General features: G+C 39.8%; 1 long non-coding RNA gene across 1 annotated transcript; it reads left to right on the plus strand.

Moving 5' to 3' along the window:
- LOC113248116 (uncharacterized) lies at positions 1 to 27803 on the plus strand. Its single transcript, XR_003313452.4, has 4 exons — positions 1 to 1400; positions 12803 to 12903; positions 25167 to 25330; positions 27563 to 27803. It is a non-coding gene; the product is annotated as an uncharacterized LOC113248116 (long non-coding RNA).
- The last annotated feature ends 74 nt before the right edge of the window (positions 27804 to 27877 follow it).

The following is a 27877-nucleotide window of genomic DNA, read 5'->3' on the forward strand; positions in this document are numbered from 1 at the left end:
CATGCTCACCCTCCCCCCCACCCCGCGTTTCATGTGCTTTCCCTTCCTCTCACTTTCCCCTCTGGCGGGTGTGCAGCAAGAATCATTCCTGTCCGACCTGGGATCCCATTTATGTTTGAAACTAGAGGAAATATGGAACATGAGGAAGTGAGTTACCTGGAAATAGCTATTTTTGACGGCTAAATTGTGTGTGTGTGTGTGTGTGTGTGTGTGTGTGTGTGTGTGTGACTGTAGTAGTGAAAATCAGAGAAAGAGGGGAAACTGAAGCTAGTGATAATGTGCAGTTCTTAGCAAAATTTCAGTCTGTGTAAAAAGCATTGTCGATTATACCAAATTATGTGTAGTTAGCCTGACTACTGACCACGCAGTAAGCTCTCGTTTTCTTGGAATCCAAACACCCTGAATTTTTCCTTTAACTTCGTGTCACTGTTTCTATAGCTTTCTTTACACAAATAATGCATCTTTACTGTGGAAAATGTAGGAATTATGGATAAGCAAAGTGAGGCTCCCTGTTTGGTTCATTTGGATCCTATAGAATGACATACAGAGCAAACGTGTCAAGACCTTATTCAAATAAACTCTTTTCAGAGTGAATACCCAGAGCCAGCACAGACTTAGCAAACCTTCTATATTCCTTAATACTACCCAGCAAAAATCAGTGACCCTGAACATGCCAGATTTTCAAATGCCTTTGGGATCATCAAAGGCAGGTTAAATAATGCCGGGTCTTGCTCTGGAGTTCAGAATATATCAAAACCCTTGACAAATCAGTGGTGCTCAACTGTATACAGATACTCAATAGAAGAGATGACTTTATTTCCCAGTTATTCCGGATAAGAGACAGCTTACATATATAAGAAATGAGAGGGCACAATTGCTGGCAGATACAAGTTAAGGGTTGCTCAGGAATAATTTCATCTGGATCAACCTTCCCAGGGAAGAGGCAGGCTGCCATTTCTATACCGAGAGGTGAATGGAATTTGCCTGTTGAATGCTGTAATCAAGAGCAAACAATACTTCACTTTACAGATTAAACCATCCTGTTTTCTCTTTGAAACTTGAATTGACTGTGTGTTTCTTGTGTTTCTATGTCCCTTCTGGCTCTACTATCTCCTATACATACTCATGGTTATAGTTTAAGCTCAGTATAGACCAGCATCAATCTCCAATTCAGGATTAGATATCCCAGAAAATGTGTTTGTTGTTGTTGTTGTTGTTGTTGTTGTTGTTGTTTTCTAATTCTAGGCAAGTGATGGATACAGAGGGATTGTTCCAGTTTAGTGAAAATCCAGAAAGCTGGCTGATCCCATGAAGTCAATCTCCCAGCCTCCATCCTCCCTCCCCTGTGTGGAGCTTGCTGGTCTGAGACTCAGAGCTGCCATCCTGGATCTCACCACCAGGTGACATCACATTTGTCTCCATTTTTGTTGTTCTTTTTTCATGAAAAGGAGTGCATTACAAAGAGTAAAAAAATATCACAAAATACCTATGATACCAATTGTGCTTGGAAAATTCATACGTATATGAAAGCAGATCCATTTGCTTTTGACCCCAAGCTACATCGTATGTATTGATTTATCTCTTGCCTCATCACTGTCAGCTGATACACAGTGTGGACTGTGCAAAAGTTCCTTACCAGGGAATAGAGCATTCTCCCTTCATTCCCCCAACATTGTGTAGGCTGCCCGACCTTCTCCCACCCCCTGTCATCCCTGGTTCATGACAAAGGACACAGCTTCCCAGATCCCGCTCAGCTTCCTTGTCCTCTCTCAGTCACCTACCCCTTGTTCTACCCTGACGCACCATCTTCCAAGGGGCACCACTGCTACCAGGTATTTCATCTGCAGGCACCAAAGTGTATGTTTTCATGATATTCTTTTACACCTACCAGTTTTTTTTTCAGACAGAATTAGAGTCGTTTTTCATAAGTTGAATGTCCAGGATTTTGGAAGATTATTATTTTTTTTACTCTGCAGAAGCTGCCCAGAAGTTTGGTATTAGAGGTACTTTGTTGCCCCCTTGTGACAAAAACTCTGAACTGCAGCTTGAACGTGTCTTGGAAGGAAAGTGGGAGGGAGGTGCTCTGACCCAAACTCAAAAGACACTGAACTGTCTGGAAGTCAAGATGAAGACGATAGAATTCTTTGGGTACAGCGTATTGATGGCCTTCTCTGGACATTTTATACAAATGGAATCATACAATATGTTGTCTTTTGCATACTGATCTTCCTTCCCTTGGCTTAATATTTTCAAGCTTCAAATATCGTATAGTGTATCAGTATTTCATTCCTTTCTTTGGCCAAATACACCACATTTTATTTACCCATTCATTGATAGGCGGACATTTGAGTTGTTTTCACTTTTGGCTATTATGAATAATGATGCTATGTACATTCCTTTACTAGTTTTTATGTAGACATATGTTTTCATTTGTCCTGGCTGTGTGCCTAGGAGTGAAATTGTTGAGTCACTTAGTAACTCTCCGTTGAGCTGTTTGAGGAACTGCCAGACTGTTTTCATGACCTTGACAGTGTTGAGGAGTGCAGGCACAGTCTGTCGTTTTTCTTCTGATTGGACTCTTGTTATGAGTTTTGAGAAAGAATACCGTAGAGTTGAAGTGCCCTTCTTGTCACTTCCTATTTAGGAGGAGGTGATATCCACTTGACATCAATTCGTCACTGGAGATGCTGACCTTCATCGCAGGGTTTAGGGTGGGGTTTGGCTAGTTTCTCCAGTGCACAGTAACTATTTTCCATTCACCTTTTCTATCCTCTGAAGTGAGTCACTAAGTCTGTCCTGCCCTCAGGGGTGGGAGTGAGATATGGTTCTCCTCATGGAGGCAGGGTATCCACATATATTATTTGGAGTTACTTAAAGATAGTTTATCTCATGGAATCCATTTTTTGTTAATTCAGACGTTTATATATATGTCCGTATGGACTCATGTATATGTATTTTCTCAGGTTTTTTTTTTTTTCAAATGGCTACATCCCAAAAGAAGGTCTAGCATCATGATTTCTCTGGTGTAGAAAATGGATTTTGACTGAACACTCAGGAAACTGCAAAAGAGTTCCTTAACTTCGCCATTATATATCACCACCTGTTATCTAGATATGGTATGTTAGACAATGTTTTTAAGTAATATATTTACCCGTGGCAGAGTTTGGAATGACATTACACTTTCATATGCTTTTATTCCATGATTGATTTCCTTGAAAAAGAAATAAAAACATATGACAGAGGTATTGAAATGATGATAGCAAATTATTGCTAACATGCAGAAAACATATTTGCAAAATCCATTCAATGCAGCAAAATGATAAGATATGTCAGAGAAAATGTGTGCTTCGTTTGAAAGCCCGTTGTGAAAAGCACAGCACTTCAGTTACCTGAGTCCGATTCTATGGAAGGTTATTTTACAACTCTAGCTTTTAATGTAGCTGATCCTATTGTACTATAATCCTTGTCTTACCCAAGCAATTGAATTCTGATCTGGGGATAGGAGATCCTTTCCTTTGGGGGAAATAGTTGTTTGCATCCATTGAACAGTCATTTCAACATTACAGCTATGGACGTGTGATAAGGAAGTGGCTGTTGAGTTGATAAGTACAGTTTCCATGGAAGCATGAGGGAACATGGCCTCGTTATATAATGAATGAAGACTGAGTTGGAGAGGAGATGCAGGGAGATGTGAATTGAGTATGGAGAATTTTTCTTAGAATTTTGGTGCAAAGGTGAAAATATATGTAAAGAGGAGAGTCACGAGAGTTGTGGCGAGGGGCCCACGGCATTAAAGCATGTTTGTAAATTACCAATTATAAGAGACTTGAGCAGGCTGAAATCTTAAAGGGAAGGAGCCATCTCTTCTTTGATTGAACATCTGAATTTGCCACTCCACCCTGTCCGCACTTTACTTACTTGTTTCCACTCTGGAGTGGTCTGATCCTTAACTAAAAGGAATGGTATAGAGTTTGATATTAATGCCTGTTAAGTAGATGAATGGATGAATGGATGCAGGAGATGTCTAACATGTCCTGCAAAATCACCGATTTTTGCATCTTAGGGCAGAGCTCTTCAGGCAGCTAATGAACCCGTGGTGTTGGGTGGCTGAGAGGATGCAGCTTCTCAGGATGCAGCAACTGATGGCTGCAAGATGGGAGGCATTTCAAGTGTGGAGGACCAGCCTGAGCACTGCAGTTGCTGTAGAAACCTGACATCATTGTGGGATAAAAGCGATTTCTTAATAGAGACAGATATGTCCCAGGAAGAAGAGCATGTCTGCCTGCCTTCGGGTAGTTGGGACTCACCTGGGAGAGTGGGTGTCTGTGATGGCGGCTGAAATGCCCTGAGGTGTGGGGAGACAACAGGATTCAGATCCAAATCACCTCTTTCTGACTTTGGGACGTGGTGTCCTGGCTGTTACTTATTGGGGTCCCATCTGACCCCAGCGGTGGGTCCTGCTCCAGGCGTGTCCTGGAGCTACTCTTCTTGCAAAGCAGTGGTGTGGGAGGTAAGACGGGTAATGACTCTGAGCCCCTGATTCCCCCTTTGTACAATGGGGATGAGAATGCTTCACCCACAGGGCCACTGAGAACAGTCAGGGGTGCACAGGAGCAAGCCCGTGGCCCTGTGGCTACTGTGGGCTCAGGAATGCTTGTATGAATTCAGGACACTTCTTATTCCTTTTTGACTTTATTGTTAGGGGGTAGACAAGGACAGGAGAGAAAAAGGGCCCTGGTGAAAAATCCATTAAAATGTGGTTGTTACGACCATGACCCATTGTATCAGTGTCATTGTCACTAACCTAGTGTCTAGCATGGTGCTGGGTGCATCATTACTCCAGGAAAACAGCATGAGTGCTGGATCTGTCTCTCCCTGTGCAGCTCTTCATGCTGGTGGTCAAGCTCACGTCGGGACCTGAAGGAGGTAGTTTCTGAGGATCTGTGTCCTGATGGTTTCTGAAGCTACTATTTCAGATTCAAGGACAGCGGTCATCAAGAAACCCCAGCACTTTACATCCCTTGTGGCATCTGTGGGATCTGGCATGCGTGACTTTATAGCTGAAACAGAGCATGTTGTATATGAGCTCCTCTGACACTAGATGAGTTTTGATCTCCTATAGTATTACATGAAAGGAATTACACAGGTTGCATTTGATTTTCACGTGGCTTGTTACATTCAGCCATTGATTGATTGTTCTGAATTATCTTTTATTTTACATGCATATGTGGAACATTATTTATGAATACTTGGGAAATACTTTCTTGAATATTTGGTATATAATATCCACTAGAAGAAAGCTTGTATCTGGGAATCACGTAGATTTTCAGTTCTTTTTTAAATCATGAATTATCTATTTGATATGAACTGAAGTAGAAAAACAGAATTATCTTCAGATTCAGGATTATAGTAAATATATGATAAGTGAATATAACAAGTTGGAGTTATTAAACTCTCCCAGGAAGTGACAATTGAAATAGTATTTTTTTTTCCTTTTGTAAAGCAAAATTTTGCACTTTGATGATATGAACCAAAACATAGAAATGAGTTGTGTTTGTTTCCCACATACGTATTTAAAGTAAGAATAGGAAAGTTTCCAGGAAAATAGCAATCACGTGAATATTTTTATTTTGGAAGTCTATGCTATAAGCATTTCATGGAACACATATCTTTAGGTATAATTTATTGCATGTATATGGGCTTATAAATATGCAAATTTTACCCGACATTATGAAGAATGTAGAAATTGATTCTTTCATACCAGGGTAATGTTAATGGCCTATAGCAGAGAATTTTATTAGTTATGGTAGACTAGATTTTTTAGGATTTTTTCTAAGAGTTTGTTTTTGTGTACATTTGTTTTGTTTTTTAGATTCCATATATTAGTGAAATCATGTGATATTTTTCTTTCTCTGTCGGATTTACTTCACTTAGCATGATACCTTCTAGGTCCATCCATCTTGTTGCAAATGGCAAGATTTCATTCTTTTTTCTGGCTGAGAAATATTCCAATATATATATGTGTATATACCACATCATTATCCATCCATCTATCAATGAACAGTTAGGATGTTTCCATACCTTGACTATCATAAATAATGCTATAATAAAATAGTGGTGCATGTATCTTTTTGAATTAGTGTTTTCATAGTATTTGGGTAAATACCCAGTAGAGGAGTTACTGGATCATAACTATTTCCATTTTAAATTTTTTGAGGATCCTTCATACTTTTTTGCATACGGTTGCGTCAATTTACATTCCCACCAACAGTGCATGAGGGTTCCTTTTTCTCTACATCCTCACCAACACTCATTATTTCTTGTGTGTGTGTGTGTGTGTGTGTGTGTGTGTGTGTGTGTTTTAAATTTGAACCATTCTGACAGGCGTAAGGTGTTATCTCATTTTAGATTTGATTTCCATTTCTCTGGAGATTGGTGACGTTGAGCAGCTTTTCATGTGTCGGTTCCAATCCATATGTCTTCTTTGGAAAAACGTCTATCAGGTCCGCTGCCCATTTTTTCATTGAATTGTTTGCTTTTTGGTGTTGAGTTGTCCAACAATACATTAAATACACCACAACTAAGTGGGATTTATTCCGGGGATGCAAAGGGTGGTTCAGTTTGCAAATCAATCAACCTAATATATCACATTAACAAGAAAAAAGATTAAAAACATATGATCACCTCAACAGATGCAGAAAGTGCATTTGACAAAGCATGTTTCCATTCGTGATACAAATTCTCAACAAAGTAGGTTTAGAGGAGACATGCCTTGATGTATTAGAAGCCGCACAGGAAAAACCTACTTCTATTATCATATACAGGATTGAAAAACAGAGCTTTCCTTCTAAGACCAGGAACTAGATAGGGTGTCCTCTCTCACCACTTTCGTTCAACATAATAATAGAGGTCCTAGCCACAGCAAACAGATAAGAAAAAGAAAAGCCACCCGAACTGGTAAAGAAGTAAAACTTTCACTATTTGCAGATGACATGATACTATATATAAAAACCCCTACAGACTCCACCAAAAAATTACTGGAACTGATAAATGAATTCAGTAAAGTTTCAGAATACAAAATAAGTATATAGATATCTGTTATGTTTCTATACCATTACTTTTTAATATATTTATGTATAAATATGTAATATATTTATAAACTAAAGGAGGGTTTAAGGATGAATGGAACAGAATATATACACTGGGTGGGAAGTAGTATTTATTGGTTTCAGCTATAACCATATCTATGTTTGCACCAGGCCAAGATGTAAAAGACATTTTTGTAAATTCTGGTCTAAAAAAAGCCTGAAAAGGGGCGCCTGGGTGGCACAGCGGTTAAGCGTCTGCCTTCGGCTCAGGGCGTGATCCCGGCGTTCCGGGATCGAGCCCCACATCAGGCTCCTCGGCTATGAGCCTGCTTCTTCCTCTCCCACTCCCCTTGCTTGTGTTCCCTCTCTCGCTGGCTGTCTCTGTCTCTGTCAAATAAATAAATAAAATCTTAAAAAAAAAATCTTAGATTAAAAAAAAAAAACCTGAAAAAAATAATCTGAAATTCAGCTAGTACAAGTCTCTGCTACCATTATTATTAACATTATGTAGGTATAAAACAAACTATTTTTAAAATTATTCATTATGTGGGATAAAGATATATCTATTTATTACTCCATATACATACAAGAAATTATATCTAAAGTTCTGCTACATAAAATACCTATAATATAAATTTCTGAAATTCAAAATATTCTTGTGATTATTACTTTCCTACCAGCCTTCAGATAAATATATATGTAAGAAAGAAAGACATTTCTTTTTTTTATTATAATATTTTTTATTATATTATGTTAGTCAAGAAAGAGCGACATTTCTGTGCTTTGGTTTTTATCGTCATCAAAGGACAAAATTTTGTTTAACAAAAAAAATACTACTATTTTTATTGTTCCCTTTTGGGATAGTTTTTTGACTCCCAACTTAATATATTTGTTTATTAAATATTTACTATACTCCTAATCTGAAGATAATTCTGTATATTTCTCTACTTTAGTGTATATGAAATGGAGAATGTGATTCACAAGGAATCAGTAATCTACATGATTTCCAAACATAAGTCTTCATCAAGCAGATATTAAGTATTAAATACACAAGAAAGTGTTTCCCAAGTGTTCATAAATAATGTTTCATATATTCATGTCAAATAAAAGACAATTTATTTTTTTCAGTATCAACCTCTATTTATTTATTTATTTATTTATTTTTAATAATATTTATTTTGTTATATTAGTCACCATACAGTACATCCCCAGTTCTTGATGCAATGTTCCATGATTCATTACTTGCATATAAATAAAAGACAATTTAGATCAGCCAATCACTGGCTGAGTATAAGAAGCCAGATAAAAATAAAATGCAACCTGTGTGATTCCACTGATGTAAAAATATAGGAAATCAAAACTCATCAGTTGACAAAGATCAGTGACTGCTTGGAGACAGGGCATGGTGATGGAATGGGCGGCTGGAGACCTAAAATATGATGTGCTGGGAATATAATCATAATGGTAATTAATGATCAAGTAATAGACATGTTTAACACTTGGAAATTTCAGGCTCTTACACAATTTTCATTATAGCATGGATAAAATCATGGTTACCAGGAAAGAATCCATGTTATGATTTCAAATTGCTAGAGACCTGTCTAACTATAATTTCACATCCTCCTGAGAGAACTTGAGATTCATTAATTATTATTTGTATAGTCAGAAAAAAATATATATATTTATTTCCAGTGCATGTTAAAGATCAAGTCCTTGTTAGGCTGAATCATTCCTTGCTTTCAGACAAGACAGGACTTCTCTAAGATGGCCTCAAGGGATGGTACAAAACACGTAACTGCTGAAGCAATGACATTCCAAGTGCTAAACCTCTTCTCCCATGATAAGATCAAAGCAACTTCCCTACTCTTAGGCTAGTTTCTGTACCTTGTAGGAGCTATTCCACAGCAAGAAGCTTTTGTTCAGATCTACAAAGTCTCTTGAGCCAGGCATCATATCCCAGTAAGGATGTGCAAAGTGTGGGGTGCACTTGAGAACTGCTGCCCTTGAATCTGGAGAAGAAGCTTCAGCAGCCATCAGGTCACAGACATTCAGAACCTGCCTCCTTCAGGCACCTGATTTGAGCTCGACCACTGGCATGAAAAGCTGCACAGGGAGAGCCAGATCCAGCACTCACCCTGTTTTCCTGGAGTAACTATGTGCCCAGCACCATGCTAGACACTAGCTTAGTGACAATGACACTGATATAATTGCGTCATGGTCATAAAAGCCACATGTTATAATGAGCTTCTCACCAAGACCTTTTTCTTCTCATTTCATTATCTATACCCTAACAACAAAGTTGAAAAAAAGTGGGAAATGGCCTGAATCCTCTAGACATTCATGATCCTGCAGTAACTTCAAGGCCATGGGCTTGTTCCTGTGCATCACTGGCTGTTTTCAGTGATCTTGTGAGTGAAGCATTCTTATCTCCGTTGTACACAGGGGGAAGCTGGGGCTCCGAGTCATTACCTGTCTTGTCTCCCTTGCCCCTGCCTTTAGAGGAAAGCTCCAGGACACCCCTGCAGAGCCCGTACTCACAGGCGTCTGGCGGAACCACAATGGCTTTACCTACAAGACAACCAGAGTACTGATCACCAAGTGGGAAAGAGGAGACTTAGTTCATGTTCCATTTGTCTCCACACACCCCGGGGAGGTTTAGCTCCTACCGTAGGCACCCACACCCTCAGCTGAGTCCCAAACATCTGAAGGCGGGACCCTGGTCTCCTCGCCCTAAAAAAGTCAGTTTACAAAGCTCTAAGTAGGATATTTTCTCCTTTCTGTCTTCCAATATAATTACATTTGCGTAGTAAAATTTCAGAAAAAAATATTGCAATGGAAACCATGTTTATTTATGAGTAATAGACTTTTAAGTGTTCTAATGATTTTTTTCTCCCCGACTTTCCCATTTTTATTGATAGCAAAAGCACTCAGGTTTCCTGGCAAAATACGTGGAAAAAATCCTCAATTGTGGCCATAAGAAAATGAATCAGAGTCAGATATAGAATCTTCCTAAATCAAGGGAATTAGGTGACAAGGTGGTTACAGCGTGATGTTCTGAATCTAACGCATGACTTTCCCAATTGGCGGCATCGGGACATCACAGATGTCTAAGGAAGGGCAAGCATGTCTCTAAAATAAACCTTACCTGAGTTGTCTCTACTCCCCAATATTTAGTGAAGATAAGAAAAGTACTTTCAGAACATGCTTCTTTCTCTTCTCTCCAAATTAAAGCCCCATGAACTGAAAAAGGACTCGTGGGTTTAACCTCCCAGTTAGCCCAACAGAGAGCCACAGGGGAGGAAAAGGGGAAGGGTGCATAAGATCCTGCAGCACTCAGCCCACAGCTTCCAGAGGGGAGATGCTTCAACAGCAGGATTCAGGGGGAAGTTTAGTCGCAGGCTCCTTTAGCTCAGGGCCCAGCCCAACCAACAGGTGTGGATTAAAACACCTCTGACGTATGTTTTCTGTGCAACTAAAAGAGCAATAGTCATAAGCCTTGGGCTGAAGAAAGCACTTTAGAAACCGGCAAGTCTCAGGGTCACTAGTTATTCCCAGACAGTACTAAGAGATATAGAAGGTTTGGTAAGTCTGTCCTGGCTCGGAGTATTCACTCTGAGAAGACTTTGTTTGAATAATGTCTTGATATACTTGCTCTGTATGTCATTCTGCAGGCACAGAATGGGATCATCAAAGACAGGTTAAATAATGCAAGATCTTGATATGGACTTTAGAATATACCAAATCCATTGGCAAAACATTGTGCTGTACTGTTTATGGATACTCAGTTGAATTATATGACCAATTTCCCAGTTATTCTGGATAAGTGACAGTTTACATATGTCTGTAAGAAGGGATAGAAGGCAATACCTGGCAGGCACACAGTTCAGGGTTTTCCAGGAATAATTGTATCTGGATCACATGTCCCAAGAAAGTGGCAGGGTGCCATTTATGTCCCAAGACGTGACTACAATTTGTCTGTCAAATGCTGTGGACAAGAACAAGTAACAGTTGACTGTAATGTAAACCATCCTATGTTCTCTAAAACATTTGAATTGATATTGTCTGTGTGTGCTTGTGTGTGTGTGTGTGTGTGTGTGTGTGTGTGTGTGTGTTTCTCTGTCCCCTCCAGCTCCCTCACCTCCAATACATGCTCACAGTTGTAGCTTTACTCTCTGTTCAGACCAAAGCTGGACCTCCAATCTCGGGTTTAAATATCCCAGAAACTGTGTGTGTGTGTGTGTGTGTGTGTGTGTGTGTGTGTGTGTGTGCGTGTGTATGTTTAATTTCCTAGAAGCGATGGTACAGAGGATTTTTTCCACTTAAGTAAAAATCCAGAAAGCTGGCTGATCCCATGAAGTCAAGCTCTCAACCTCCATCCTCCCTCCCCCTTATGACGCCCTGGTCTGAGACTCTCAGAGCTGGCATCCTGTATCCAACCACCAAGTGACATCATATTTATCTCCATTTGTGTTGGCTTTTTTATGAGTAAAAGAGTACATTTTGCAGAGTGAAAAAAATCATGAAATGATTTATTTACTTTTACCAAGTCTGCTTGGAAAATTCATATGTATATTAAAGCAGATCCATTTTCGTTTGACCCAAAACTACATTGTGTTCACTGATTTATCTCTTCCCTCATCACTGTCAGTGCTGTACACTGTGGCCTGAACAGAGGGTCCCTACCAGAGAACAGGGTGTTCACTGTTCATTACCCCAACCTTGTATAGGCTGCCTAGATTTTCTCACACCCTGTCTGCCATCCCCTGTCTATGACACATGTACAGTGGCCTCGACCCTGCTCTGTGTCCCATCTTCTTTCAGTTCCCTACCCCTTGTTCTGCCCCGCACTGCCCTTGGCACACCAGCCATTGACTGCCAAGGAGCCCCACTGCCACCAGGTGTTTTTCATCTGCAGACCCTGGACTATGTGAATTCACAATCTTCTTTTACACCTATCAGTTTTTTTCAGAGAGAATTCGAATCATTCTGTAGAGGCTGAGATCATTGGTTTTGGAAGATTATTGTGATTTTATTTTTTACTCTTTGCAGACACGTCTTAGAAGTTTGATGATGGTAGTACATTGGTGCCACCTTTTAACAAAAGCCTGAACAGCCCCTTGAATACTCACTCACAGGAAGGAAAGAGAGGGGGAGGGGCTGTGACCCAAACCCACCACTCAGTTTTCTGGAAGTCAGGATGGAAAAGGGGAATTCCATGGGTACAGCATATTGACGGGCTTTCTCTGACACTTCATATACATGGATTTATACGTGGTCTTTTGCATATTTGATTTTTTTCACTTGACTTAATGTTTTCGAGTTTCATTCACTTTGTAACATGTATCAATACTTCATTCCTTTTTATTGCTAAATAATGTACCACATTTTTATTCCATTCATTAGTTGGTGATCATTTGAGTTGTTTCCACTTTTGGCTATTACAAATAATGATGCTACATGCATCGTGTCCAAGGTGTTATGTAAACATATGTTTTCATTTGTCCTGGCTGTGTACCTAGGAGCGCAGTTGCTGGGTCCTATGATAACTCTCTGTTGAAGCAGTTGAGGAATTTCCAAACTATTTTCATGACATGACAATGTTGAGAAGTGCAGGCGTACTCTGTTATTTTTCTCCCGATTCAGCTGTGATTATGGGTTTTGAGAAAGAATACCACAGGGTTGAAGTCCCCTTCTCATCACCTCCTAACTGGCAGGACATCAGGACATGATGCCGACATGACATCCCTGCATCCCTAGAGATGTCGACCCTCGTCACAGGGCCGAGATGGTGTTCATTTACGTTCTCCAGTGTACAGTAAGTATTTTGCATTCACCTGCTCTGTGCTTTAGAGTTGAGTCACTAGGTGTGCACAATGTGAATGTCAGTGATGATGGCATGGCTGGGTGTCGATATTAAACATCTGCACCTGGCTCAATGTTCAACATTGGCTAAAATGAGTATGTATTGTATTTATGGTAAAAATGGTGTCCCCTTAAATCTCTGCTACTTATGAAATATTTCAGTTAAAAAGCATTGTGAGCTACAATATTAATTTGAGTTGAGAGAAATGTTTACCCTTCCTTCTTCTCTCCTAGAGATAATCACTATCCAGAATGATTATTGTTCTCATGCATTCCTTTATCATTTTGCTCCAAATCAAAGCTTCCCTGAACAAAATATGGTATTGTTTTGTATGTTTGGCTACATAGAGATGCACACACACAGATATACGCCCATGAACACAGTGGTGTGCTCATCCTCCAACTTGATAATTGAACACTTTGCTTACCTACATATATTATATACATCTATATTATGTGTGTATGTAGCATGTGTATATGTATATGGCATACATATATAAAACGTGTATATGTGTAGTATGTATTTGCACACACACACACACACAGAGGAAAATCTGATCCTTACCCTCAAGGGAGTGTTTTGAGGAGTTCGAAGGGCAACCTCCTTCTGGATCCCAGCACAGCATTTGCTGCATCACCCACAATACCAAGTTTTGCTGCCTTTCCATCCAGAATGCTCTGTGCTTTGTCAGACATGCTTTTTTTTAAGCCGTTCAATTCTTCTATTACCTTTGACTATTCTTTTCCATTTCATTCTTATAGTTTAGCTTTTGAGTCTTTATCATACTTTTTTAATGGAATGTTTAATTCATTTATTTTAATTTATATTGGTACTGGTTTTTGTTTTAATTTTTCTCTGGTTTTATTGAGATATGATTGATATATAAGATTGTCTAAGTTTAAGGAGTACAACATAATGATTTGAGATATGTATACATTGGCAAAAACGATTACCATGATAAGTTAATATCCACCACCACACACACTTACCATTTCTATTAATTGTGGAAATAACTTTTAAGATCTACTCTTTTAGCAACTTTCAAATATACATTACATTATTGTTAACTTTAGTCACCATGCTGTACATTACATCTCCAGAACTGATGAATCTGTTAACTGGAAGTTTGTACATTTTGACCACTTCTACCCATTTCTTTTTTCTTTATTGAGGTAATAATTGACATGTAACTTTGTATTAGGTTCAGGTGTATACCCTGATGATTCTATGCTTGTATATTTTGCAAAATGATCACCACAATAAGTCTAGTTAATATCTGTCACCATACAGGGGTACAAAATTTATTTTGTGATGAGAATTTTAAGATCCACCATATAGTAACTTTCAAATATGCAGTACAGGATTATTAATTATAGTCATCATGCTGAAAATTACATCCCTGTGACTAATTTATGTTATAACTGGAATTTTTTTATTACTATGTTCAATTAGCCAGCATCTAGTACATCATTAGTATAACTGGAATTTTTTACCTTTTGACCCTCTTCAGCCATTTTGCCCACTCCCCACCCTCATGTAGGTATTTAATGCTTCAAAATACACTCTGACAGTAGCTTTAGCTAGATTCGGATATGCTATGTTTTCATGATCATTATCCTCATCAAATTCGGCAGTTTTAATCTGCATTTCCATATGGGCTCAAGATTTCTTTAACAGCCTCAGATAGAATCACTTTTCATTACTGTTTCAAGTTCTTCTAAAATGTTAGTGTCTTGTCTAAAAGGGATCACAATTCAGTATTTGTAAGACCTGCCCTTGAGATTCTGTTGTTTAGGTCTTTTCTGCAATGACTGAATGTTTTTCCACTTGACCATTTTTTGATTAAAGGAAGTATGTTAGAATCATCCATTATTAGTGTGCTTCTTCATTTTCCCATGCGTACTTACTATAGTTTTTTTTCTATGAATACTTCTGCTGTGTAATTGCATATATAAGTATTAATATCACACAGCTTCCTTGTGATTTTAGTCTTTATCATTAAAACCTGGTTTTTTGTCATTGGAAACCATTGTGGTCACAATTTTACTTTCTCTAATAGCAATATTATAACCTCTCATATCGTGTTATAGGCAATTGCCTGATGTATATTTCCTTGTTTAAAAAATTTAACCTCTGTGCTGTTTCCTGTATTCCACATATGAATGAAACCATATGATAATTTTCTTTCCCTGATTGACTTATTTCACTCAGCATGATACCCTCCAGTTCCCTCCACGTCAATGCAAATGCTAGGTATTCATCCTTTCTTGTGGCTGAGTAATATTCTGTTGTATATATGGACCACATCTTTTTTATCCATTTATCTATTGGTGGACATCTCGGTTCTTTCCACAGTTTGGCTATTGTGGACTTTGTTGCTAAAAACATTGGTGTTCCGGTGCCCCTTAGGATCACACCATTTTTGTCTTTGGGGTAAATACCTAGTTGTGCGGTTGCTGGGTCATAGGGTAACTCTATTTTTAACTTTTTGAGGAACCTCCATACTATTTCCAGAGTGTCTGTACCAGCTTCTGGAGATTATAGGAGAAGGGAGGGAAAACTGGTTAGGAAATCATCACACAGGGAGAAAAGCCATGAGAAGCTCTTAACTATAGGAATCAAACTGAGGAAACAAATTTTTTGTGGGAGGTGGGTTGGGGAATGGGGGAACTGGGTGATGGATATTAAGTAGGGCACATGATGTGATGAGCACTGGGTGTTATGTGCAAGTGATAAATTTTTGAAGAGTACATCTGAGACTAATGATGTACTATATATTGGCTAATTGAATTTAAATTAAGTAATTGAAAAAATTAACCTATGTGAATTCCTTTAAGTTTACCAGTGAAAAAAATACACTTTTGGATTTTTCTACAATAGACAATTTGAAAATGCTTTTATTATATGAGGGGAGTTTTGTGCATTTACATTCACCAATATGATCATTGTCTTTGATCATTTGTGCTCAGTTCTGTCACATTGTTTATAAACTCATGAAATGATACTCTTACATGAGACAATGTTTTTCACTTCCTATCTCTTTTTATTTAAGATTTAGAATGGCTGTTTTGTTCTAGTGGTACTTTTATACTAAGCCCTTAAGTACCCTACTTAATATCCTTGATGTGGAATGAAGTCTTACAAATGAATAGGATAATGTCAATGATATGAATAGATAATTCACGTAACTAGCACTATACTCATTAAACTTTAAAAAATATGCCAAAGTATAATATAAAAAGCAATGCAAATTAATGTCCAGGGCTGTCCTGCTGAGTGAGAAAGACAAGTTACTTAAAAATATGTACATACTAATTTGTGGAAAGAATATATGTAAATGAATATATTTTGTAGAACTGCATTCCTGCAGTCCTGGAGTTGTGAATTACCCTTTTTTTAGTTTCTTTTTTTTAATGTTTTTTTATTATATTATGTTAGTCACCATACAGTACATCCCTGGTTTCTGATGTAAAGTTTGATGATTCATTAGTTGCGTATAACACCCACTGCACCATGCAATACGTGCCTTCCTTACTACCCATCACCGGTCTATCCCATAACCCCACCCCCCTCCCCTCTGAAGTCCTCAGTTTGTTTCTCATAGTCCATAGTCTCTCATGTTTCATTCCCCCTTCTGATTACCCCCCCCTTTCTTTATCCCTTTCTTCCCCTACTGATCATCCTAGTTCTTATGTTCCATAGATGAGAGAAATCATATGATAATTGTCTTTCTCTGCTTGACTTATTAGCATTATCTCCTCCAGTGCCGTCCATGTTGCAGCAAATGTTGAGAACTCGTTCTTTCTGATTGCTGAGTAATATTCCATTGTATATATGGACCACAACTTCTTAATCAAGTCATCTGTTGAAGGACATCTCGGTTCCTTCCACGATTTGGCTATTGTGGACAATGCTGCTATGAACATTGGGGTGCATATGGCCCTTCTCTTCACTACATCTGTATCTTTGGGGTAAATACCCAGTTGTACAATGGCTGGGTCATAGGGTAGCTCAATTTTTAACTTTTTAAGGGACTTCCACACTGTTTTCCAGAGTGGCTGTACCAACTTGCCTTCCCACCAACAATGTAGGAGGGATCCCCTTTCTCCACATCCTCTCCAGCAATTGTTGTTTCTTGCCTTGTCAATTTTGGCCATTCTAACTGGCGTAAGGTGGTATCTCAGTGTGGTTTTGATTTGAATTTCCCTGATGGCTAATGATCTTGAACATTTTTTCATGTGTCTGTTAGCCATTTGTATGTCATCATTAGAAAAGTGTCTATTCATATCTTCTGCCCATTTTATGATTTGTTTATTTGTTTCTCACGTATTGAGTTTGAGAAGTTCTTTGTAGATCTTGGATACCAGTCTTTTATCTGTAGCATCATTTGCAAATATATTCTCCCATTCCATGGACTGCCTCTTAGTTTTTTTGACTGTTTCCTTGGCTGTGCAGAGGCTTTTTATCTTGATGAAGTCCCACAAGTTCATTTTATCTTTTGTTTCTCTTGCCTTTGGAGATGTGTCATGAAAAAGGTTGCTTTGGCCAATGTTGTAGAGGTTGCTGCCTATGTTCTCCTGTAGGATTTTGATGGATTCCTGTCTCACATCGAGGTCTTTCATCCATTTGGAGTTTATTTTTGTGTATGGTGTGAGAGAGTGGTCAAGTTTTATTCTTTTGCATGTAGCTGTCCAATTTTCCCAGCACCATTTATTGAAGAGACTGTCTTTTTTCCACTGGATGTTTTTTCCTGCTTTATCAACGATTAGTTGCCAAAAGAGCCGAGGGTCCATTTCTGGAGTCTCTATTCTGTTCCATTGGTCTATGTGTCTGTTTTTGTGCCAGTACCATGCTGTCTTTGTGATCACAGCTTTGTAGTACAGCTCGAAATCCGGCATTGTGATGCCCCCAGCTTTGTTTTTCCTTTTCAACAGTTCCTTGGCTATTCGGGGCCTTTTCTGGTTCCATACAAATTTAAGGACTATTTGTTCCAGTTCTTTAAAAAATGTCCTCGGTATTTTGATCGGGATAGCATTGAAAGTGTAGATTGCTCTGGGTAGCATGGACATTTTAACTATGTTAATTCTTCCGATCCATGAGCATGGAATATTTTTCCATCTTTTTGTGTCTTCCTCAATGTCTTTCAAGAGTGATTTATAGTTTCTAGAACATAGATCCTTTACGTCTCTTGTTAAGTTAATTCCAAGGTAACGTATGGTTTTTGGTGCTATTGTAAATGGGATGGATTCCCTAATTTCTCTTTCTTCAGTGTCATTATTCGTTTATAGAAATGCAACTGATTTCTGAGCATTGATTTTGTATCCTGCCACATTACTGAATTGCTCTATAACTTCTAATAGTTTGGGCATGGATTCTTTTCGGTTTTCCATATAGAGTATCATGTCATCTGCGAAGAGAGACATTTTGATTTCTTCTTTGCCGATTTAGATACCTTTTAGCCCTTTTTGTTGTCTGATTGCTGTTGCAAGGACTTCTAGTACTATGTTGAATAATAGTGGTGAGAGTGGGCATCCTTGTCATGTTCCTGATCTTAAGGGAAAGGCTTCCAGCTTTTCCCCATTGAGAATGATATTTGCTGTAGGTTTCTCATAGATGGTTTTTATGAGATTGAGGAATGTACCCTCTATCCCTACACTCTGAAGGGTTTTAATCAGGAAAGGAGCTGTATTTTGTCAAATACTTTTTCTGCATCTATTGAGAGAATCATATGATTTTTGAATTTTTCTTTCTGGATAAAATCTAAGACACTGATAGATTTGCGAATGTTGAACCACACTTGCATCCCAGGGATGAATCCCACTGGGTCATGATGGATAATCCTTTTTATGTACTGTTGGATTCTATTAGTCAGGATCCTGTTGAGGATTTTGGCCTCCATATTCATTAGGGAAATCAGTCTGTAATTCTCCTTTTTGATGGGGTCTTTGCCTGGTTTGGGGATCAAGGTAATATTGGCCTCATAGAATGAGTTTGGTAGCTTTCCTTCTCTTTCCGTTTGTTGAAGTAGCTTTAGAAGAATAGGTATTATTTCTTCTTTAAATGTTTGGTAGAATTCCCTGGGAAAACCATCCGGGCCTGGAGTTTTGTTTTTTGGAGGGTTGTTTATCACTGACTCAATCTCTTCATAATTAATTGGCCTGTTTAAAAAATCGATTTCTTCCTGTTTCAGTCTTGGTAGTTTATAGGTTTCCAGGAAGGCCTCCATCTCTTCCAGATTGCTTAATTTATTGGCATAAAGCTGTTGATAAAAGTTTCTAATAATCCTTCCAATTTCATTGGTGTTGGTCGTGACCTCTCCTTTTTCATTCATAATTTTATTAATTTGGGTCCTTTCTCTATTCTCTTGGATAAGTCTTGCCAGTGGTCTGTCAATTTTATTAATTCTCTCAAAGAACCAGCTTCTAGTTCTGTTGATCTGCTCTACTGTACTCCTGGTTTCTAATTCATTGATTTCTACTCTAATCTTGGTCAACTGCTTCCTCGTGCGTGGATTAGGCCTGTCCCTCTGTTGCTGTTCCAGCTTCTTGAGGTGAGAATATAAAAACTGCATTTTAGATTTTTCTATTCTTTTGAGTGAGGCTTGGATGGCTATGTATTTCCCCCTTAGGACTGCCTTTGCAGTATCCCATAGGTTTTGGACTGTTGTGTTTTCATTCTTGTTGATCTCCATAAATTGTTTAATTTGATTTTTGATTTCCTGGTTTATCGAGTCATTCCTGAGCAGGATGGTTCTTAGTCTCCAAGTGTGTGAGTTTCTTCCAAATTTTTCCTTGTGGTTGAGTTCCAATTTCAGAGCATCGTGGTCTGAGAATATGCAGGGAATAATTTCAGTCTTTGTATCAGTTGAGACCTGTTTTGTGACCCAGAACATGGTCTATTCTTGAGAATGTTCCATAGGCATTAAAATAGAATGAGTATTCTTTGGTTCTGGGGTGTAGTGTTCTATATATATCTAAGAGGTCCAACTCGTCGAGTATGGCATTCAAAGCTCTTGTTTCTTTGCTGATTTCTTGCTTAGGTGATCTGTCTATTGCTGATAGTGGAGTGTTGAAGTCCCCTAGTATTAGTGTATTTTTATCTATATGTCTTTTTATTGTGTTTAAGAGTTGGCTTGAGTATCTTGCTTCTCCCCTGTTGGGGGCATATATATTTATAATTGTCATATCCACTTGTTGGATACATTCTTTAAGAATAATATAGTGCCCTTCTGTGTCTCTAACTATAGTCTTTAGTTTAAAATCCAATCTGTCTAGGGGCGTCTGGGTGGCACAGTGGTTAAGCATCTGCCTTTGGCTCAGGGCGTGATCCTGGCGTTATGGGATCGAGCCCCACATCAGGCTCCTCTGCTATGAGCCTGCTTCTTCCTCTCCCACTCCCCCTGCTTGTGTTCCCTCTCTTGCTGGCTGTCTCTATCTCTGTCGAATAAATAAATAAAATCTTTTAAAAAAATCCAATCTGTCTGATATGAGAATTGCTACCCCAGCTTTCTTTTGAGGTTCATTGGCATGAAAGATGGTATTCCATCCCTTTACTTTCAGTCTGAATGTATCTTAAGGTTCAACATGAGTCTCTTGTAGATGGCAAATGGATGGGTCATGTCTTTTTATCCAATCTGCAACCCTGTGGCACTTTATGGGAGCATTTAGGCCATTTACATTGAGACTGAATTTTGAGAGATATGATTTTAATGATGCGATGTTGCCAGTACAGTCTTTGTTTCTATCGATTGTGACTTTCTGTTCTGTATCACTCTTGGGGCCTTTTTACCTTTATATAACCCCCCTTAGTATCTCCTGTAGGGTTTGTTTTGTGGTTACGAAATTGCTCAATGAGTGGCGATTCTGGAAGGTCTTTATTTCTCCATCAATTCTGAATGACAGCCTTGCTGGATAAAGGATCCTTGGCTGCATGTTTTTCTCTGAAAGAGCTTTAAAAATGCCCCCCCAACCCTTTCTCTCATTCCAGGTCTGTGTAGACAGGTCTGATGTAATTCTGATACCTTTGCCTTGGTACGTGAGAGATTTCTTTGCCCTGGCCGCTTTCAATACTGTATCCCTGGATCTAATATTTGCGAATTGCACTATGACGTGACGTGGTGTAGGTTTGTCATGGTTGAGCTTGGGAGGGGTCCTCTCTGCCTCTTGAACATGAATGTTTATTTCCCTTGCTAGATTAGGGAAGTTTTCAGCTACAATTTGTTCAAATATCTCTTCTAGACCTCTGTTTTTCTCCACCCCCTCGGGGATGCTGATGATTCTGACATTGGAACGTTTCATTGCGTCAGTAATCTCCCGTAACCTACATTCCTGAGCGTGGATTTTTTTGAGTCCAGATTCTATTTTAGTTTTCTCTTCTACTAACCCATCCTCCAATTTGCTGATACGTTCTTCTGCCTCATTCACCCTGGCCATCAGAACCTCTAGTTTTGACTGCATTTGGCTCATAGAATTTTTAATTTCTGCCAGATTCGCTCTCATCTGCCCTTAGAGATTCTATATTCTCATTAACATTTTCGTTAATACTTTTTTCAAGTCTACACATCATCTTGAGCATTGTTACTCTGAATTCCATTTCTAATAATTTGGTTATATCCATATCCATTAGTTCTGTGGCAGAGGCCACAGACTCATTGTCTTTTCTTTGCTGGGGGGGATTTCTCCTTCTCGTCATTCTGATGAGGAGAGGTTGCAGGGTTGTCCAGAGCCCAAATTCTTGACCAGGACCCAGGCCATGCACCCCTGTTTTATAGGGATCTTAGGTATGTGGGCTTCTTGATTTTTCAGCCTGCCTTCTGGGGGAGGGGCCTTCTGCGCCAATACTCAGGCAACTCTGTTTGGGTAGAGTCTCCATGTCCCCTGTGAGGGGGGATGGGGATGGGCACGCTGTGAGCCAGTATTTCCAGGCTTTTGTTCTCTGGTGGCTTTCCTTGGCGGTTTGCTGTGCCTCTTCTGAGAGTCAGAGCAGCAGTGGCCGAATCTCAGCCTCAGTCTCAGAACAGAGGGATCGCGGACCGCTCTCCACTGATGTTCTGGCCACTTTAACTTTTTCTGTTGGTGCTGCTCAACCGTGCAGCGTCCCAGGATGTGCGCCCCACACCCCGTGTCCCAGCCCTCACTTCTAGGGCCGGCGGGTCTCTGTCCTTTGTGTTTCCAACACCGCCAGCCGCCAGCCACCAGCCGCCCCTGCACGCTCCCAGAGCTCCCGGTCTCAGTCTGGTTCCAGTGAGCACACTGGAGCTCCGTTTCAGTCTGGTGGCATGCGTTCCCCGGCTCACGTTCTCAGTCTGCTCTCTCGTGGTGCGGTCCACGAGCCCGCCCGCTCCCCTGTGCAGGTGGCTACCGCTTCCCAGCGCCCGAACGCAGCGGCTCCCTCCCCCTTCCGTTTATCTTCAGATATCTGTGCGTGGTTTCACGGTTCCCTGCTTCGTACCTCAATACTCAGCGCCGGAGATGTTCATTTGTAGAGATCCAGGTGTATCTTCCTGCATCTCAGGCTGATTCCGTGGATGTTCAGGCTGGTCTGGTACCTATCCAACTCGACTCAGGGGACCGGCTGAAAAAGGGGTCCGCTACTCCTCTGCCATCTTAACTCCCTCCCCTATTTTTCCTGAATTACCCTTTGTGAGCTTGAACTTGCTCATCTTTAAAATGGGCATAATGATATTAAGCTCAGAGAGCTGTTATGAGAAATGAGCAAACATTTAGAAGGCATCTGATACATAATATTTCAGCAAATGTATGTGTGGTCTTTGCCATATTCTTCAAACTCACAAAAGAGATGTCTTGAAAATGAACATCTCACAGAGATCCTTCAGATTGAGCAAAGGGAAAGGAAATGTATGCATATTTATATGGCAGATAAGCTTTGGTGATATTTCTTTATAGGATAAATTGCCTGAAGATAGTGGAAATGAAGAAGCAAGTTGCCATCACTTTGTTTCTTTCTGATCTTTTTAACCTCCCATTTTGACAGTGGAATAGCAACTTTCCTTTCAGTGGCAGAAAGGAGGCAGTATAGAAACATAGAGTTTCAAGATGGGTGTGCTGTACAACAGAGTAAAATCAGGAGACTTGGGTCCCAAATACCAGATCATTCCTTACCCATTGTACTATGGGTAGTCACTTCCCATGTGTCGGCCTCAGCCCTAACACAAAAAAAGGTTGTTTTTCTCAATGATTAGATATGGGGACTTTGAAATCTTGATGGAGTTGCTTGTCAACTTGGAAAAATTTACTAACTGGTTTCATGATCTTTAGCAAATGTTTAATCATATGTGAAACCTACCTTACTCAGACTGTTTTCAGAATCAATACCCAAAGCCAGCACAAACTTAGCAAACCTTCTATATCGCTTAATACTATATGGCAAAAATCAATTATTCTGAATCACTTCTGGATTCTCAAATGCCTTTGGGATCAGGAGAGACAGGTTTAAATAATGTGAGTTTTTTATTGGGATTTCAAAATATGTCAAATCCATATAGAAAACTATAGTGCTGTATTGTATATGGCTGTTCTGTTAAAAGAAAAGACCTCATTTCCTGGTTATTCAGGATGACAGGGAATTTATGGTTCTATGTGTAAAGGAAGAGAGGGCAATTGCTGGTAGATATATAGTTAAACATTGCCCAGGAATATTTCCATCTGCTTTAACTTTCCTACAAAAATGTCAGGGTGCCATTTCTGTACCAAATGATGAATGTAATTTGCATTTTGAATGCTGTAATCAAGAACAAACAACTCTGCACTCTACAAATTAAACCATCTTGTTTTCTCTTAAAGGAATAGAATTGACTCCATAAGGGTAGTTGGTTACAGTTTTGAAGGGAACGGACTGGGCTATGCAACCCATTTGTCCTTCCAATCTCACTAATCAGATAAGTGATTCTCTAGGTAGAGGAAGGATTGTATAGAGAGGTTAGATGTGTTTGGTCATGGATGTGCCTACCTGGAAGAACATATTGGGAATGGAGGACAAGAATTCCCCAGGATAAAACCAATGTATGGTTCAACTGACTAAGTTTCTGCCTACTAACTAATTGACTGTAGTAGTTTAGGCCTGCTTCCCTGAAATAACTCTGAGACTTCTTAAATGACATTTTCTGTGTATGTGTGTATCTAGATGTTTCAGGCACATGATTATATACAGTCTCTTAGTTTTCCTCCACAGATGGCTAACTGCTTAGCATCACCTTGATTTTACATGTTTACCTTCTGAGGGCAGCTCATCTCCAGGAACCCTAAGATATTTCCCTGGGGCTCTTTGTACTGATAATCTCCCCTACTGTGTCTTTAAAGGAAACAAAATTTCTGACTACAGGGACATTCTTTGTTCCATTAACATGGGCAGAGTTTTGTCAATTGCCAGGGTCCTAGTCTAGAGCCTCTATTACTATGTTTTCTCATCTAGTGACCTGTAGAGTTTAGCTGTTTTGCTTTCAGTAAGAGGACAGGGATGGATGAGTGTGGGGAGGCATTTCCCGTGTGAAGTACCAGCCTAAGCATCTCATTGCCATTGATACCTGACATAGAAATTATCAATTTGTTAATTGTGACGACTTTTTATAGAGACACTCATGCCTTATCTGGGATGGCAAGGTCCTGCGTTCAGATGTTTGGGTTGCAGCTGAGGGTGTGGGTCCTTATGGTGGAGGCTGAGCCATCCAGGCGTGTGAGGAGACAAAGGGATCCAGATCCAAGTGGCCTCTTTCTTGATTTGGGGCTTGGTGTGCCAGTTATCTCCTAGGTAAATCCACTGGGGTCCTGCACAGCCCCAGTGAGCATGGTTCCTACTCCAGGGGTGTCCTGGAGCTTCTCCTCTAAAGGAAGGGATGTGGGATGGAAGACAGGTAAGGACTCTGAGTCCCAGATTTCCCCTCTGTAAAATGGGGTTGATAGTGCTTCACTGAGGAGAGTCAGTGATACGCATGAGTAAGCCATGGCCCTGTGGTTACTGTGGAATCATGAATGTCTGTGTGAATTCAGGCCACTTCTTTCTTTTCTACTTTGTTGTTAGGGGATAGACAAGGAAAGGAAAAAAAGGCTCTCTAAGAAGTCCATTATAACATGTGGTTGTTATGATCATAACCCAACTGTATCAGTATCATTGTCACTAACTTAGTGCTTAGCATGGTGCTGGGCACATAGTTACACCAGTAAAACACAGCGATAGCTGATCTGTCTCTCCCTGTGCAGCTCTTCATGCCAGTGGTCAAGCTCAAATCAGGTGCCTGAAGGGGGCAGGTTCTGAGTGTCTGTGTCCTGATGGCTGCTGAAGCTTCTACTCCAGATTCAAGGGCATCCATCCTCAGGAGACCCCAAAACTTCACATACTGGATGGGATATGAATCCTGACTCAAGTGAGTTCATTGGTGTGAACAAAAGCATGTTGCGGAGTAGCTCCTTTGAGGTTAACGAACTAACCTAATATTCAACGGTATGCTTTGATCTCATCATGAGAGAAGAGGTATAGCAGGTGGAATGCCATTTCATCAGTTATCTGCTTTCTGTGTAGTAGTCCTTGAGGTCCATCTTAGGGATTTTTTTTTTAAAGATTTTATTTATTTATTTGACAGAGACAGCCAGTGAGAGAGGGAATACAAGCAGGGGGAGTGGGAGAGGAAGAAGCAGGCTCCCAGCGGAGGAACCTGATGTGGGACTCGATCCCAGAACGCTAGGATCACACCCTGAGCCGAAGGCAGACGCCTAACGACTGCGCCACCCAGGCGCCCCGATCTTAGGGATTTTTTTTAAAGCAAGAAATTATCCAGTAGGAGATGGAAGTTGGTCTTTAATATGCATGTGTAATAAAGTAACCTAAATCATTCTTACCATATAAATAGTAATTGAATTTCCCATGTATCTCATAGTTGGGTGTGGATGTGCAGTTGTTAGATCATTCTAGCAATTGAACATTGTAATGTAGATGCCCAGATGCTCACAGTTTTTTCCATTACATAATAAATTTTTTAAAGAGCCAGAGATTTTCCAAACGTTATTTTGAAATGTCAGGTACTAGAATGTAACATTTTTTAATTGAAGTATAGTTGACAAACAATGTTTCATTAGTTTCAGATTTATAGCATAGTGATTCAACATGTCTATAAGATATGTTATGCTCATTACAAGTATAGCAACCATCTGTCACCATACAATGCAATTACAATACCATTGATTATATTCTCTGTATTTTCTGGAGATTTTCTCTGTTCCTTTCTTATCTTTTGTCACTTTTGTTCTTTCTCTTCCAATCAAAGAGTCCCCATTAATATTTCTTGCAAGGCTGGTTTAGTGGTCATGAACTCTTTTAGTTTTTGTTTGCCTGGGAAACTCATTATTTCTCCTATTCTGAATGACAGCCTCACTGGATAGAATGTTCTTGGTGGCATATTTTTCCCATTCAGCATGTTGAATATATCATGCCACTCTCTTCTGGCCTGCCAAGTTTATGTGGACAGATCTACCGTGAACCTGATCTGTCTTCTCTTGTAGGTTAAGGACTTTATTTCCCCCTTGCTGCTTTCAGGATTCTTTCTTTCTCTGTGTATTTTGTGAATTTGACTATGATATGGCTGGCATTTGTTGAATTTAATGGGAGTTCTCTGTGCTTCTTGGATTTCAATGTCTGTTTCCTTCCCCAGTTTAGAAAAGTTTTCAGTTATAATTTGCTAAATTAAACCTTCTCCCTTTTCTCTCTTTTCTTCTTCTGGGACTCCTATGATACAAATGTTATTATGCTCTAAGGAGTAGTTGAGTTCCCTAAGTCTATATTCGTGATTCAATACCTCTGTTTCCCTTTTCTTTTCAGCTTCATTATTTTCCATAATTTTATCATCTGTATCACTGATTCAATCATCTGCTTTGTCCATCCTCATGGCATCTAGTCGGGTTTGTATATCAGTTATAGCATTTTAAATTTCTGCCTGACTAGTTTTTTTTTTTTTTATCTCTGCAGTAAGGGATTATCTAGTGTCTTCTATGCTTTTTTCAAGTCCAGCTAGTATCCTTATAATTGTTTTAAATTCTAGTTCAGACATCATACTTATATCTGTGCTGATTAAATCCTTGGCTGTGGGGTGCCTGGGTGGCACAGCGGTTAAGCGTCTGCCTTCGGCTCAGGGCGTGACCCCGGCATTATGGGATCGAGCCCCACATCAGGCTCTTCCGCTATGAGCCTGCTTCTTCCTCTCCTACTCCCCCTGCTTGTGTCCCCTCTCTCGCTGGCTGTCTCTATCTCTGTCAAATAAATAAATAAAATCTTAAAAGAAAATCCTTGGCTGTTACTTCCTGTTCTTTCTTTTGGGGTGAATTTCTCTGTCTTGTCATTTTGTCCAGGTCACTGTTTTTGTGTGTGTGTGATTGTTAGGAGAGCCTGTTATATTCCTGCTCCTGAGAGTAATGGCTAAATTAAGAAGAGGTCCAAAAAAACAGAGGGGGTCCTATATGCACTCTGCTGATGTGTTTTGTCTGCTCCTACCCTCCGGTCAGTCTTCTGCAGCGTTTCTCCTTGCCTGCAGTGGGGAGGGGTGTTTAGACCTTGTCCACTATGTGGCAAGTTTTAATTAGGTGTGTTTTGATCTGCTTATTAAAAGGACCCAGATCAAAAGAAGAAGAAGAAGAAGAAGAAGAAGAAGAAGAAGAAGAAGAAGAAGAAGAAGAACAACAACCAGAAGCAGCTAGATCCCATTTCTCCTAGAGCTAAAGCTTTTCAGCACTCTATGATAAGTAGAATTGGTGTGGGCAAGGGGTTTGTGCTGGTCTTCTGGAGGAGGGGCCTACTGCACCAGTTCTCAGATGGACTTGCCCTAGTGAAAGTGCACCTGCAGAGCATAAGTGGGTGGGGCTTGGTGTAGCAGCTCGGGTATCCATGGTGGGGAGGGGAGTGCTCTGTTGGTCACTGAAGTTGG

The sequence above is a fragment of the Ursus arctos genome, chromosome X, assembly GCF_023065955.2.
Source record: "Ursus arctos isolate Adak ecotype North America chromosome X, UrsArc2.0, whole genome shotgun sequence".
Lineage (NCBI taxonomy): Eukaryota > Metazoa > Chordata > Mammalia > Carnivora > Ursidae > Ursus > Ursus arctos.